Below are 16,130 nucleotides of genomic sequence, written 5' to 3' on the forward strand. Positions count from 1 at the left end.
TTCCTGTTATTTCATTATCAAAGAAGCAGATGAAAGCCCTGGAGTTGATTTGAGGGGGGTGCTTGTATGTGGAAGATTTTGCTGTGAACAGACAACATGTGTTCAAAGGAGCTCTCCATGCAGGTGAAACAAACCATTCTTAAGCTGCAAAAACAGAAAAAAAACATCTGAGAAATTGCTACAATATTAGGAGGGGCAAAACCTACAGTTTGGTACATCCTGAGAAAGAAAGAAATCACTGGTGAACTCAGCAACGCAAAAAGACCTGGACGACCACGGAAGACAACAGTGGTGGATGATTGCAGAATCATTTCCATGGTGAAGAGAAACCCCTTCACAACAGCCAAAGAAGTGAACAACACTCTCCAGGAGGTAGGTGTATCTATATCCAAGTCTACCATAAAGAGAAGACTGCATGAAAGTAAATACAGAGGGTGCACTGCAAGATGCAAGCCACTCATAAGCATCAAGAATAGAAAGTCTAGATTGGACTTAAAAATAAAAAACATCTAAAAAAGCCAGCACAGTTCTGGAAAATCATTCTTTGGACAGATTAATCCAAGATCAACTTCTACCAGAATCATGGCAAGAAAAAGCATACCACATCATCTATAAAACATGGCGGAGGCAGTGTGATGGCTTGGGCGTGCATGGCTGCCAGCGACACTGGGACACTAGTGTTTATCCATGTGTGACACAGGACAGAAGCAGCGGAATGAATTCTGAGGTGTTCAGAGACACTGTCTGCTCAAATCCAGCTAAATGCAGTCAAATTGATTGGGAGGCGTTTCATAATGACCCAAAACATACAGCCAAAGCAACTCAGGGGTTTATTAAAGCATAGAAGTGGAATATTCTTGAATGGCCAAGTCAGTTACCTGATCTGAACCCAATTGAGCTGCATTTCACTTGTTGAAAAAATCTTGAAGAATTCTGAATCCGAAAATGCGGCATCTCAGACCTGCCAATGCTGTTTTGGCACCTCTCCCTGGAAGGTTTAATAACACCTCAAACTTCATGACATCCTTGCGGATTAAGATAAACAGATTATACTGACCGGAGCAACATTCCAGAGGACATATTGCAGAAGAAAGATCCTATTTACAAGTTATTCTGAATTGAGAAAGCCAGTTGGATGACTGGTGAAACGTCTTTAAAGGAAAAAATGCAGCAAGTCCAGTTAATTTGACTTATTCCTACAGATATGTTGTATATAAGTCAATGGGAGAGGTCCCTATACTATTTGGAAGTTTCTGTAGTCTGCACTGGAATTAGCCTGAAAATCCAACTATTTTGGGCTTTTTTTCCAATAAAAAACTCGGAAAAAATGGAGTGATTTAGGAAAAAAATCAGAAAAAATTGTACAATTAGAATCTTCGTAGTATTTGTCCCCGATCCGAAAAAGTCTTGCTTTTTTTATATAAATAAGGTCCAATCATGGATTCTAGTTTGGTCACACTTTTATTGAAATGGTCAGACAAATTTGGATTTTGATAAATCAAAATGAGAGACACAATGTAATGGAAACTATGACACTCACCCAAGATGGCGTCCAAGATGGCGACCTTCTGCTCCACCGCATGGCTCCTGCTGGGCGCTGTCCTGTGACATCGGCGTCTTCTCGATCTGGGATTGGTCGCCGGCGACGGAACGGACGCCGGCGTCAGAATCGGGCGCCGGCGTCAGAATCGGGCGCCGGCGTCAGGGCGTCAGGGCGTCAGCGTGGGGACGCTGGCGTCTGCGTCTGACGCCAGCGCGTCAACATTTCGGCGCCAAGCCTTGGACTATTTAAACCCCATTGCCCTTCTCTTCCTTGCCCAATTATAGGTTCCATTGACTTGTGTTCCTGGGTGTGATTTCTAATACTGATTTTCTGTGTACCGATCTTTGCCTGTTTCCTTGACTCCGTTGTTTGCCGCCTGAACTGATATTTTGCCTGTACCCTGACGATTCTTCTGGATAAACCCTTTTTGTACTTCGAACCTGGTTTTTGTCTCCTCTTTGGTCCACAACTATTACTGCTGCGCCTTCGGGCCCTTACAGTATAATTGGGCCATGGACCCTTCGGAGGAGGCCCAAGCACCTCTCGATGTAGGAGGGGCCATTCGTGGATTGGCTTCGCGAATGAAAACCTATGAAGCCCAGCAATCCCATTTTGGCCAGGCCCTTGAGGCAATTCTGGAGAAGTTGTCTGCTCTGTCTCCTGCGGCTCCTGCGGTAGTGCCTGCTCCGACCATTCCTATTCCGCTCCAGGTTTCTGAACCTCGTCTCCCTGCTCCACCTCTTTTTAGAGGTGATCCGGAAGCGTGCAGGGGCTTTATCAACCAGTGCGAGATTCAGTTCGCCCTGCTGCCAGGTCAGTTCGTTTCTGAACGTGCCAAAGTGGGTTATATAATCACCCGTCTACAGGGAAAGGCTTTGGAGTGGGCATCACCCTTTTGGGAAAAGGAGGATCCACTGATTGACAACGCCAGGGCATTTGTCCAAGAACTCCGTACGGTGTTTGATGCTCCAGGTCGTGCCACTGCATCCTCCGCTAGGCTTTTCCAACTGCAGCAAGGCGTCCGCTCGGTCTCCGAGTATGCCATAGAATTTCGCACTCTGGTGGCGGAGACTTCTTGGAACAACGATGGTTACCATGCAGCCTTTTACAATGGGTTAGCTATGCGGATAAAGAACGACCTGGTGTCCCGAGAAATTCCCTCCAGATGGGAGGACCTGGTCGCCCTGGCCGTGAAAGTGGATACCCGCCAGAGGGAATTCCAGGTCGAACTAGATCGAGAACGCTCCAAGAGGAATCCACGATTTCAGTCTATCCTGGCCCCCCGTTTCCAGAGACCCTTGCTCTACGATCCTGCTTACATCTCGCCCTCTCCACCTCCTGTGGCTTCTGCTTCTTCCTCTTCTTTACCAGCAGAGGAACCGATGCAGATCGGACGGGCTCGTCTTTCCGAACAGGAGAAGAATCGGAGAAGGGCGGCGGGGTTATGTCTCTATTGGGGGGGCAAAGCTCACTTTGCTCATGAATGCCCAGTAAAGCCGGGAAACGCCAAAACCTAGGTAAGTTTGGGGAGACTTACCTGGGTGGGATTTGTCGTTCTCCCCATTCTTCTGCTCAACGTTTCCTCCTCCCAGTGCAGATCCAGTTTGGTTCCAAAAAGATTTCTTCTCAGGCCTTCCTTGATTCTGGCGCTGCTGGAAATTTCATGGACCGAGTGTTCGCTGAAAACCATTCCATTCCTCTCCAGTCCTTGGCGAATCCGCTTCGAGTCCTGGCGATTGATGATCGTCCCTTGTCGTCTGCTATCATCTCGCAGTCTACTCAAGAACTCTCTTTCAAGGTGGGCACCATGCATTTGGAAAGACTGTCCTTTCTTCTTATCGATTGCCCTTCCACTCCAGTTGTTCTAGGTCTACCCTGGTTGTGTCTCCATAATCCTGTTATTGATTGGGCCTCTACACAAGTTTCCAGGTGGAGCCCATTTTGTTTACAGAACTGTTTACCCGCTGTTCCTGTCGTTAAAATTTCTTCTGTGTCTTCAAAACCTTCTCTTCCCTCTGCCTATCAAGCATTTGCCGATGTCTTCAATAAAAGTTCTGCCGAAAATCTTCCACCTCATCGTCCATACGACTGCCCTATTGAACTTTTATCCGGTTCCATGCCTCCTCGTGGCCGCACCTATCCACTTTCTCCCTCGGAGACTTCTGCTATGAAGTCCTATATCCAGGAGAATCTTCAGAAAGGATTTATTCGTCCTTCCATCTCCCCTGCAGGAGCGGGGTTCTTCTTTGTTGAAAAGAAAGATGGTAGTTTGCGGCCCTGCATTGACTACAGAGGACTTAATAAAATCACCATTAAAAACAGGTACCCTCTTCCTCTCATTTCTGAACTGTTCGATCAACTCAGGGGTGCCAGCCTTTTTACTAAGTTGGATCTTCGTGGGGCCTATAACCTCATTCGGATTCGTGAGGGGGACGAGTGGAAGACCGCCTTCAATACTCGCGATGGTCATTATGAGTACCTGGTCATGCCTTTTGGTCTCTGTAATGCCCCTGCGGTCTTCCAGGAATTCGTTAATGACATTTTTCGAGATTTATTGGGGCAGTGTGTGGTCGTCTATTTGGATGATATTCTTATTTTTTCTAAGGACATCCAGGAACATCGCAATCAAGTACGTGAAGTACTATCCAGACTGAGGAAAAATCATCTTTACGCCAAGTTGGAAAAGTGCATCTTCGAAGTCTCTTCTATTCCTTTTCTTGGTTATATTATTTCTTCTCTCGGCATCAAGATGGATCCGGCCAAGGTCTCCGCAATCCTGGACTGGCCTCTTCCTACCAGCGTTAAAGCTGTTCAAAGGTTTGTTGGCTTCGCAAATTACTATAGACAGTTCATTAAAAACTTTTCTTCCAGACTTTCTCCAATTCTTGCTTTGATCCGTGGTGGAAACAAACCTCAACACTGGCCCCCTCAAGCTCTGGAAGCCTTCAAATCTCTCAAGGAAGCATTTTCCTCTGCTCCAATTCTTAGACACCCCGAGCCTCTTCAACCATTCTTCATCGAAGTTGACGCCTCGGACATCGGTGCTGGAGCTGTGTTATCCCAGAGATCTTCTTCTGATGGTAAACTTCATCCATGTGCTTTTCTTTCCAAAAAATTTTCTTCCCCAGAACAGAACTACGACGTTGGCAACCGGGAGCTACTTGCGGTTAAGCTGGCCCTGGAAGAATGGAGACACTTATTAGAAGGTTCCGCTGTTCCGGTAACGATCTTTACTGATCACAAGAATCTCGAATTTATCCAGTCCCTTAAACGTCTCAATCCCCGGCAAGCCAGGTGGGCACTTTTCTTTTCTCGTTTTAATTTTGTCATTACTTTTCGCCCTGGGTCCAGAAACAGGAAGGCCGATGCACTATCCAGAAGCTTTATTCCTGAGGATTCTTGCTCCGAGGACCCTGAACCTGTTGTTCCTTCTTCCAAAATCATCGCAGCCTTGTTTCCTGCCTGTGCTCCTCAGCTACTCTCCGCTCAAGCTTCTGCTCCTGAAGAGACTCCCCTGGGTCTAGCTTTTGTTCCTCCTGAATTTCGTCTTGCCATTTTGTCTCATTCTCACAATTCTAAACAGGCCGGTCATCCTGGGGTTAAAAAAACTACTGAACTTTTGTCTCGTCTGGTTTGGTGGCCATCTTTAAGAAAGGATGTTAAAGACTTTGTTTCTTCTTGTTCCACCTGTGCCGTTTCTAAGTCTGGACATTCTCCCCCAAAGGGTTTTTTGTTGCCTTTACCCATCCCTTCTGGACCTTGGACTCATCTTGCCATGGACTTTATTGTCGATCTTCCAAGTTCTTCCGGCCACACTGTCATCTGGGTGGTGATCGACAGATTTAGTAAGATGGCTCATTTCACTCCTCTCCGCAAATTGCCTCCTGCTCCGGAACTTTCTGAACTCTTCATCAAACATATTTTTCGTCTCCATGGCTTTCCTGCTGAAATCGTGTCTGATCGTGGTCCTCAGTTTGTGTCTAAGTTTTGGAGGTCACTGTGCAAAGCCTTGAATATTTCTCTTCAATTTTCTTCCGCCTACCATCCTCAGTCCAACGGAGCCGCTGAACGTGTCAATCAAGCATTAGAGCAGTTTCTGCGTTGTCACGTGTCCTTGTGTCAGGATGACTGGTCGGACCTTCTTCCATGGGCGGAATTTGCCCACAACAATTCCCTTCATTCTTCTTCCCAGAAATCTCCATTTTTCTGTGTGTATGGTTTAAACCCTTTGGCATTTCCTCAGGACCTCCTACATACCAACGTGCCTGCCGCCAATGATCAAGCAGCCCATATGATGGCCATCTGGCATGCTACGGCCGCTAATTTGGAAAAAAGTGCTTCTTCCCAGAAAAAATTTGCCGACAAAAAGAGGATTGCTTCGCCAACTTACTCTCTTGGTGATAAAGTTTGGTTGTCCACTCGAAATATTCGCCTCAAGATTCCCTCTCCTAAACTTGGTCCCAAGTTCATCGGTCCCTTTCCCATCATTGAGGTCATCAATCCTGTGGCTGTCCGTCTTCTTCTTCCGCCTGAGATGAGGATCCCGAATGTGTTTCATGTGTCTCTCCTTAAACCCGCAGTCTCTTCTCCCTCTTCTTCTTCCACAGCTCCTGTTGTCGTCAATGATCTTTCGGAGTTTGAAGTTAGCAGAATCTTGGACTCTCGCTTTTCCAGAGGTGCTCTCCAATATCTCATTGAATGGAAGGGTTTCGGTCCTGAGGAATGCTCCTGGGTGAGGAAGTCTGACGTTCATGCTCCCATCCTTGTCCGCAGGTTCCACAAACAGTTTCCTTCTCGTCCTGGTCCCGGTGGTCCTGAGGCCCCCCCTAGGGAAGGGGGTACTGTAATGGAAACTATGACACTCACCCAAGATGGCGTCCAAGATGGCGACCTTCTGCTCCACCGCATGGCTCCTGCTGGGCGCTGTCCTGTGACATCGGCGTCTTCTCGATCTGGGATTGGTCGCCGGCGACGGAACGGACGCCGGCGTCAGAATCGGGCGCCGGCGTCAGGGCGTCAGCGCGGGGACGCTGGCGTCTGCCGCCAGCGTGTCAACATTTCGGCGCCAAGCCTTGGACTATTTAAACCCCATTGCCCTTCTCTTCCTTGCCCAATTATAGGTTCCATTGACTTGTGTTCCTGGGTGTGATTTCTAATACTGATTTTCTGTGTACCGATCTTTGCCTGTTTCCTTGACTCCGTTGTTTGCCGCATGAACTGATATTTTGCCTGTACCCTGACGATTTTTCTGGATAAACCCTTTTTGTACTTCAAACCTGTTTTTTGTCTCCTCTTTGGTCCACAACTATTACTGCTGCGCCTTCGGGCCCTTACACACAAGGCCTGGAATTGGATATAATGTGAAGTCTTGAAAGTGGAATATAATGAACTTGGTCTTTTTGATAAAAGGAAGCATGATGGAATGTGGAAGAGCTTCAAGAGGAGAAATGCATGCTTATAGACATTAAAATGCACATGTTAAGATAAAATGAAAAAAAATTGGGATAATAGCACTATAAAACATTATTTTAAACAGAAGGCAGCTCAATTTATTTCACATTATGTCCTCATTGTGTACAAAGCCTATCTTTTTTACCCATATCGTCAGTATCGACTCAATTATTTAGCTCTGAATAACCCCAACTTCAACTGCCAAATGAAGTGGTAACCCCATGCATATATATTATCATTAACCTGATTGGATAATGAATCATTTGCCCGATCATGTTACCAGGCCTGTCCTGGACAATCTAAATGTCTGTTTTCAAGCTGACTAATTGTCTGTCCATTCAGACTCTACCTGAATGCATCCAGAGTTAAAGAACCAGTAACATCAATTTTTATTTTTTTTAAAAAACTTGTTAGTATACAACGAAAAAAAACACAAAGACAAATTAAACTTTGAAATCGCTAAGTCTTTATTAAGAAATAACTTGCCGAAACTCCGCTTGCACTCCTCTTCAGAAAAGGTGATCCAGCGACCCATCATGCGGTGCTCGATTTCTCCTCCCTGCCTTCCTTATAGGAGATAGCCAGGAAAGAGATATTGTGCACGGCACGATGGATCGACCTGTGGCCTTTTCTGAAGAGGAGTGCAAGTTATTTCTTAATAAAGACTTAACGATTTCAAACTACTTTAAAAAAAAAAGTTGTTACTGGTCCTTAAAGGTCATGTAAAGGCAAAAAAATTAAATCCCATTTTTACTTTCTTTAATGAAAAAGAAACCTATCTCCAATATACTTCAATTGAAAAATGTGTACCGTTTTTATAAGAAACCTGACTGTATGCAATGAAATTCTCCCTTCATTTACTGCTGTGGATAGGAATTGTCAGATGGTCCCTAACTGCTGAGCAGGGAAACAATCATACTTATGAACAGCAGGGGGAGCCCCCGCCTTACTTCCCAGCCATGCAGAACTCAAGCAGCTTTGTTTATGACGATCCTTAAGGAGCCCAGAACACACTGAGCATGTGCACAGTCTTAGTCTTGCAAAGATGTTTAACAAAGTTACAAGATGTTGACCCCCTGTAGACAACTTTGAAAGCATAAATTATTTGTTTGATTAGGCTGTAAGTTCATATTTATATTTAGTATACAAAATACAGCATTTCTAGCCTTATTCTATTTTAGACTTTACATGCCCTACAGTATATATATATATATATATATATATATATATATATATATATATATATATATATATATATATATATATATATATATATATATATATATATATATATATATATACTGCATAACATAGCATCTAGCTGGTATGTGTATTTCTGTACACATAACCATTCAAGATTCATTTAGCAAAAGCTTGTTAATTGGGCTAAAAAAGATGGGGCCAAACAAAGTTAACTTACCCTTTTAATCTTTATTAATTTTTGAGGCATTAAACCATTCGTTTATCAAAGGATTAATGGAAAAATAGTACATTTTTAAGAATATTAGTGATATCATAATGTATATTATAGGAACTGGTTTGTTTTCTCTGTTCCTCATTGTTCTATGTAAGTATTCTTTATTTGCCCTGGCATATTTTAGTACAGTTTCTTTGAACAGAATGTATATTTCTTTTAGCTCAGTTACCAGCAGATCCTTGTTGCATTCGAAATCCATTATGCAGTACTCTAAGTAGTTCTGATCTCATAATTTCCACATTGCAGTAGAATGCATTATAATTATCACCTCAATCAAAAGAACATATTTAGCAAGTAAATTTAGGCTCAAGTAGATTTCCTATTTTTATACAAATTGTACAATACTTACTCTAGCCAACTCTCACATGCCAACGAAATGATTTGTCAATGTTCAAAGTTGCCTTTGGATTAAAAGCATTTCTAATTGAACCTTTTCCTTCCTGGCTTCCTTCAGAATAAATAAAAAAAATAAAATCATATACTGTACGTGTACTGCACCCTCCAGGAGACTATTATGGACTTGGTATGGGGATTTGTAAAACAGGACAGCTGGAAAGATGGGATGATTCGCCTGCAGTAGAATTTGAACGGATATTAAACGTAATTTACTTTTATGTTTGACTTAAACAACATAATCAGTGCAGTGCTTTACTAACTTACATCTGTATGACGGCCTCCTAGATTTAATGAACAATGTAGTCAAACTAGAATTGGATTATGGTATTGCCAGAAGAGATTCTCAGTATTTTTTTTTTTTCCATTCGAAGCTCCCATTGGAGGTCTAACCTCTAAATCTTAGTTCTTAAAAAAGGCTAGAGATACAAGAATATAAAATGAATATTAATCATACGAAAATATTATTGACAAGTTTAACAGAGCAAGTTAGGTTGTGGCTGAATTATACATGTTACTTAATTGTAGAAAATAATCGTAGCAGGGGATGCAGGTATATATGGCCCTGGCCTTCACTGAGGAAGGGCCATGCGGTCCCGAAACGTTTGATCCATTGTTAAGTGTCTGGAAGCACCTTGAATAAAAGTGGGAGCACCCCGTTGAAATCAAATACAGGTATTGGCAATACTTTCTTTTCTGTGAATTATACATGTGCCCTCAGCACTCAACTATCTAGTAATAAACTTGGTTACACTATTAGGGGGTTATTTATTCAAGGGTTGTTCAACTTTGAGATAAATTTTAGTATGATGTAGAGAGTAATATTCTGAGACAATTTGCAATTGGTTTTAATTTTTTATAATTTAAGGTTTTTGAGTTATTTAGCTTTTTATTCAGCAGCTCTTCAATTTGCATTAAGCAATCTGGTAGCTAGGGTCCAAATTACAAGACCAAGACTGTGCACATGCTCAGTGTGGTCTGGGCTGCTTAGGGATCATCATAAACAAAGCTGATTGAGTTCTGCATAGCTGCGAAGTAAGGCGGGGGCTCCCCCTGCTGTTCATAAGTATGATTGTTTCCCTGCTCAGCAGTTAGGGACCGTCTGACAATTCCTATCCACAGCAGTAAATGAAGGGAGAATTTCACTGCATACAGTCAGGTTCTTATAAAAATGGTACACATTTTTTAATTAAAGTATATTGGAGATAGGTTTCTTTTTCATTAAAGAAAGTAAAAATGGGATTTTATTTTTTTGCCTTTACATGCCCTTTAAGAATACATTTGTAGCCTTACAGAGCATTTGGTTTTTAGATGGGGTCAGCGACGTCCATTTGAAAGCTGCAAAAAGTCAGAAAAAAAGACAAATAACTATAAAACTATAACAAATAAATAATTAAAACCAATTGAAAAGTTGCTTAGAATTAACCATCACATACTAAAACCACCCCTTTAAAGTCCGATAGGCAAAATACCGAAAATTTTGTTTTTTTTTGCTATAAAATCCAAATTTTTAGTGGAAAAAATACTCTTGGATTTTTGGGAATGTATTAAACACAGAGGGTGTAAAAAGTCAGAATAAAAATGACTCCAACTCAGACCTGCCAAGTTCATGTAGAATTCAGTGGTAGTGATGGGCGAATTTCGCGAAACGGCGAAAAATTAGCGAAACGGCGAAAAATTAGCGAAACGGCACCGGCGTCTCGTTTTTGATGCCGGTGCCCGTTTTTGACGCCGGCGGCCATTTTTGACACCGGCGTCCATTTTTTTCAACACCGGCGAATTTTTTCGGGGCGAATTTTCGCGGGCGTTTCTTGAATCGCGCTAATTCGCCGCCAGCCCATCACTATTCAGTGGGAGAAGTCCCAAAGATATCCTCATCTGCTCTGGGTTTCGTGCAATAATCCAAAGATTTTGTGGTTTTCGGGCAAAGATCTGAATAAAATCTGAGCTTTCGGGTGTCAAAGTCAATGGCAGAGGTCCGTTGAACCATGTGAATATGTTAATCGCCTAACATTCGAGTTTTTTTTCGGAGGGAACACTCAATTCGAATTTTCGGATCAGGACTTTTCGATCGAATATTAGTTGTTAACCTCCCATTCGAGGTGGACCAAATTCGAATTTATTAGAGTAAAAAAAAATTCAACCTTTGATAAATCCCAAATACCCAAAAGTGTACACAATAATACATTTTTAAAAAGTAGAGAAGAAGGCAATATCAAAGATCAAATCCATGGAAACCAGTCAGAATGTAAACCTAAAAAATCTTGCATTTAACTAAACAAATATAAGAAAAACAAGAACAATGAAAAAGGAGGGGGAATCGTGGACTTCCTTCTGAATTTCAATTATTTTAGTTTTGTGGATGAATTCTATTTGCAGTTCAGTGGGATTAAGATGGGGTCCAATAGTTCCAGTGCCTTACATGAGTATGTGTTGATGAGTGATGTGGTGATACATTTATGGAATGTTTTGTTAGGATCAGAGGTTACTACATTTAGTAGTAACACAAATGTTTGCTATATATGGTTTGCTTTAATCTATTTGGTAGGGAAAAAGAAGGAAAAATCTGAAGCCAGTGTTTTTTGGGGGGGGGGGGTTGTATAATCCACTAGTTAAATATTTTCAAGAGGCCACTCAATATTAAATGTACTTTTCTTGATTTTATTATCCCCTTAAAATAGGGGGTGATCACAAGCTGAGAAAGAAACAGAGAGACTGGTGGATACATACATTTCAGACACCATGTCCATATCGACACTCCTGGCTTCAATATTTGACATTTTAGCTATTTTTGATTATTTTAGTCTAGTAGATCAAAGTTTTTTTGTCTCTACATTTCCTCAGCATGAATTTACACTTTGATATCACTTCCTTTACTTCTGTATAAGCTGCAGTGGATTCCATCACTAACCGCCATTTATATCTTGTACATATCTGTACTGTAACGAAGTCTCACCCTGGTGGTCTAGTGGGGGGACAGCAGGGACGCCCGCCGCGCCGCGCTGCTCCTCTTCTTGTGCCGGGTTTCTCTTAGTGCGCAAAGGTCAGGATCTTTTAAATTTGGCGCATGCGCGCTGGTGTAATGACGTCTGCGTGCAGTGGCGCCAAATTTAAAAGTATTAAAGGGGCATTCCCACAGTTTGTCATTGCCCGTGATAGGATTGAATTTCCTGGTGCTCCTGAGCCTTGTGCTAATCTGTCTGTTATCTTCTGAACCTGTTTTGACCCCTGCCTGGCTATTTTGACTATTCTTACTTCTGGATCCTGACCTTTGCCTGCTTTCGACAACACTTCTGTTTAACTCCTTGTTTGATCACCCGGTTTTGACCCTTTGCCTGTTTGACGATCCTTGCTATCCGCCTGCCTCGACCAAGCCTGCCTGACTACGATTCTGCCTAATCCTTTGTACCCTGACCTTCGACCCAAAAAGACTCTGCTAACAGCCGTGCCCCTTTGCTAGCCAGAACATTTCGCCTTGTACCCCTCGTTAAGTCCAGGTGGCACCCAAGTAAGCTGAGGGCTCCTCCCGAAGCCCAACGGTAGTCACACTACCGGTGAAGCCGAGCCGAGACCAGGGTACTTGGCACTTGTTCTGGTATTGGGTGCCGGCCCTGACATGTACGATGTAACAAACCCCAACAATAAAGAAAAACCACATCATGGAGATATTTAAAGGAATGTATATTTTATTTATAAATTTGACCTGTTATAATTGTGTGCTCCCAGTATATTACATTTCATTATGTAATAAAGTAAAATTCACAGTACAGCATTGATGAACTCATTTCAGCATCCTTGACGAGATGCTAGAAAATGCATCTGCTTATATTGATAATGGGAGATTAAAAATTGGCAAAACTGGCATTAAAAAATGTTCTTTAAATCATTAATTATAACAATAAAATCATCATCAAGTAAAAAAGAAAATGTGAAAAATATTCTGAGATTTCTAATTAAAATGGTTTTTGCATTAATACTTGAGGATACAGCATATTGGAATTATCAGTCACCCAAAAATTCTTAATTACTTTTACAGCATTATTATGGCAAGGATTATATAAACACAATGTCTGAACAGTACAATGCACATTTACATCCTGCAAAAAAAAATTGTAACAAATTTATAATCGTTCACCAATTTGGACCTATGAAATGCAACGAGAAATTATTCTGAAGATACTAGATACCGGAGTCTTTATCAATGTCTGTCTTTGTCAAGTTAAGGAAGAAGAAGGCGCAGAATGCAACAGAAACACCAAGACAGCAATGGTGACCAGGATCACCTCCTAGGGGGACAGAAATATATGAAAAAAAGATTAAAAAAGAATAATCATCTAAATGTACACTGAAGTATTTTTTTTTTACTTTCTACTTACATTTAAACTGTTGAGACTAGTCAGTTTCACTTAACTCGTCAACAACAGAATTGTTCAGTATAAAAATAAAAACTGGGTAAATAGATAGGCTGTGCAAAATAAAAAATGTTTACAATATAGTTAGACAAAAATGTCATGTAAAAAGGCCGGAGTGACTGGATGTCTAACAGAACAGAACACTACTTCCTGCTTTGCAGCTTTTTGGTTTCCACTGATTGGTTACCAGGCAGTATCCAATCAGAGACTTGAGGGGGGGGCACATTGTCATAACAGTTTCCCTTTGAACTCACAAATACAAACTAGTTTGCTGAAACTTCAACCAAAACATACGCAAAGCACTTGATTTCAAACCATGATCAATATAAAGATAAATAAAATGGCAAGTGGTGATATTCAACACCCAGAAAACAATATACAGGTATGGGACCTGTTATTCAGATAACTTATCTTTCTGTAATTTGGATCTTCATACCTTAAAGGGCATGTAAAGTCTAAAATAAAATAAGGCTAGAAATGCTGTATTTTGTATACTAAATATAAACATGAACTTACTGCGCCACAAGCATAATCAAACAAATAATTGATGCTTTCAATGTTGGCTACAGGGGGTCACCATCTTGTAACTGTGTTCAACATCTTTGCAAGACTAAGACTGTGCACATGCTCAGTGTGGTCTGGGCTGCTTAGGGATCATCATAAACAAAGCTGATTGAGTTCTGCATGGCTGGGAAGTAAGGCGGGGGCTCCCCCTACTGTTCATAAGTATGATTGTTTCCCTGCTCAGCAGTTAGGGACCATCTGACAATTCCTATCCACAGCAGTAAATGAAGGGAGAATTTCACTGGATACAGTCAGGTTTCTTTTAAAATGGTACACATTTTTTAATTAAAGTATTTTGGATATAGGTTTCTTTTTCATTAAAGAAAGTAAAAATTGGATTTTATTTTTTTGCCTTTACATGCCATTTAAGTCTTCTAGAAAATAATATAAACATTAAATAAACTCAACAGGCTGGTTTAGCCTCCAATAAGGATTAATTATATCTTAGTTAGGATCAAGTACAAGCTACTGTTTTATTATTACAGAGAAAAAGGAAATCATTTTTAAAAATTTGGTTTATTTGGATAAAATGGAGTCTATGGGAGATGGCCATATCGTAATTCGTAGCATTCTGGGTAACAGGTTTGCGGATAATGGATCCCATACCTGTATAATCAGGAACTGATTACTAACAGTTGACTCTCTGTATTGCTAATTTTTCCGCCTCAAAGACGGTGGTATAATAAAGGGCACCCTTCTACATAAAAAATAAAACATGCTGATTCAAACAAGGGATGCACTGCATCCACTATTTTCAGCAGAATCCCAAATCTTACATGATAGATTTGGCCAGATCCTCCAATGTTTCATGAATAGTGACGGACGAATAAATTTGCCAGGCACAAATTCGCAGGGAATTTCCGTGTTTCACCGCCCGCAAATAAAGTTGCAAAACTGTGGCGAAAAAAATCGCACATAAAATTTTCACGTGGCAAAATTATTCGGACGCCCATTGACTTTAAAGGGATACTGTCATGGGAAAAAAAATTTTTTTCAAAATGCATCAGGTAATAGTGGTGCTCCAGCAGAATTCTGCACCGAAATCCATTTCTCAAAAGAGCAAACTGATTTTTTTATATTCAATTTTGAAATCTGACATGGGGCTAGACATTTTGTCAATTTCCCAGCTGCCCCTGGTCATGTGACTTGTGCCTGCACTTTAGGAGAGAAATGCTTTCTGGCAGGCTGCTGTTTTTCCTTCTCAATGTAACTGAATGTGTCTCAGTGGGACATGGGTTTTTACTATTGAGTGTTGTTCTTACATCTACCAGGCAGCTGTTATCTTGTGTTAGGGAGCTGTTATCTGGTTACCTTCCCATTGTTCTTTTGTTTGGCTGCAGGGGGGGGGAAGGGAGGGGGTTGATATCACTCCAACTTGCAGTACAGCAGTAAAGAGTCACATGACTTGGGGCAGCTGGGAAATTGACAATATGTCTAGCCCCATGTCAGATTTCAAAATTGAATATAAAAAAATCAGTGCAGAATTCTGCTGGAGAAGCACTATTAACTGATTCATTTTGAATCGATCGCGTCAAAATTGTCGAGCTTCAAAATTATTTGAACACCCATTAACTTCCATGCGTTTCGCTAATTTTTCGGCGAATCGAAACGGCACAAATTCGCCCATCACTATTCATGAAGAATTTGTCTAATCATGAACAGAATATGAACTAGGGTAAGGAAGTATTAAAAAAGAATCGGCCACTGAAAAATATTTTCAATTTCCTTTTTTGTATGATTCTAGGATTTGCCTGAATCCAAATCCTGCTGAAAACGGCCAAATTGTGAACCAAATCCTGGATTTGGTGCATCCCTATTTCAAATATATTTCGCTTTGTGAAAGACTATGTACATTCTCTCTTATGAATTATATAATTGCCAATAAAGAAATTCTGTATTTAATACACACAAATTCATTGTGAATTGAATAAATAAATGAATAAACTACAGCAGAAATATGTAAATTCATTTCCATATAACGTTTGTTTTATCTTATATCAAAATTCCAAACAAAGACGCTTGCTTAAGAAAAGCTTGACAATTTGGGGGGGAAATTAAATAACCTTCAGCTCTCCATTTGCAGCTTAATAAAACCCCCGTCGATGAATAATTCATTGCATTTGTTTATGTGCCATTGGGAATTCTACCTTGCTGCTCACGGCTGAGGGCTAATGGATCAAATTTGTTACTAGCACTCGGAGTGTAACACACATTTCTCTGCGGCATCATCTTGTGACAACTTTATGGAATTCCGCAGATATTTATAAGGCGGTTGTGTGAAATAAATGCA

General features: G+C 41.1%; 1 long non-coding RNA gene across 2 annotated transcripts in view; it reads right to left on the reverse strand.

The window, feature by feature from the left end:
- Positions 1-12,541: 12,541 nt before the first annotated feature.
- Positions 12,542-16,130, reverse strand: part of LOC108695383 — a 34,496-nt gene continuing 30,907 nt past the window's right edge. For both annotated transcript variants that reach the window (XR_001932132.2, XR_005962369.1), the window contains exon 4: positions 12,542-13,150. This is a non-coding gene — a long non-coding RNA (uncharacterized LOC108695383). The remainder of the gene's footprint in view (positions 13,151-16,130) is intronic.

Source organism: Xenopus laevis, chromosome 6S, assembly GCF_017654675.1.
Source record: "Xenopus laevis strain J_2021 chromosome 6S, Xenopus_laevis_v10.1, whole genome shotgun sequence".
NCBI lineage: Eukaryota > Metazoa > Chordata > Amphibia > Anura > Pipidae > Xenopus > Xenopus laevis.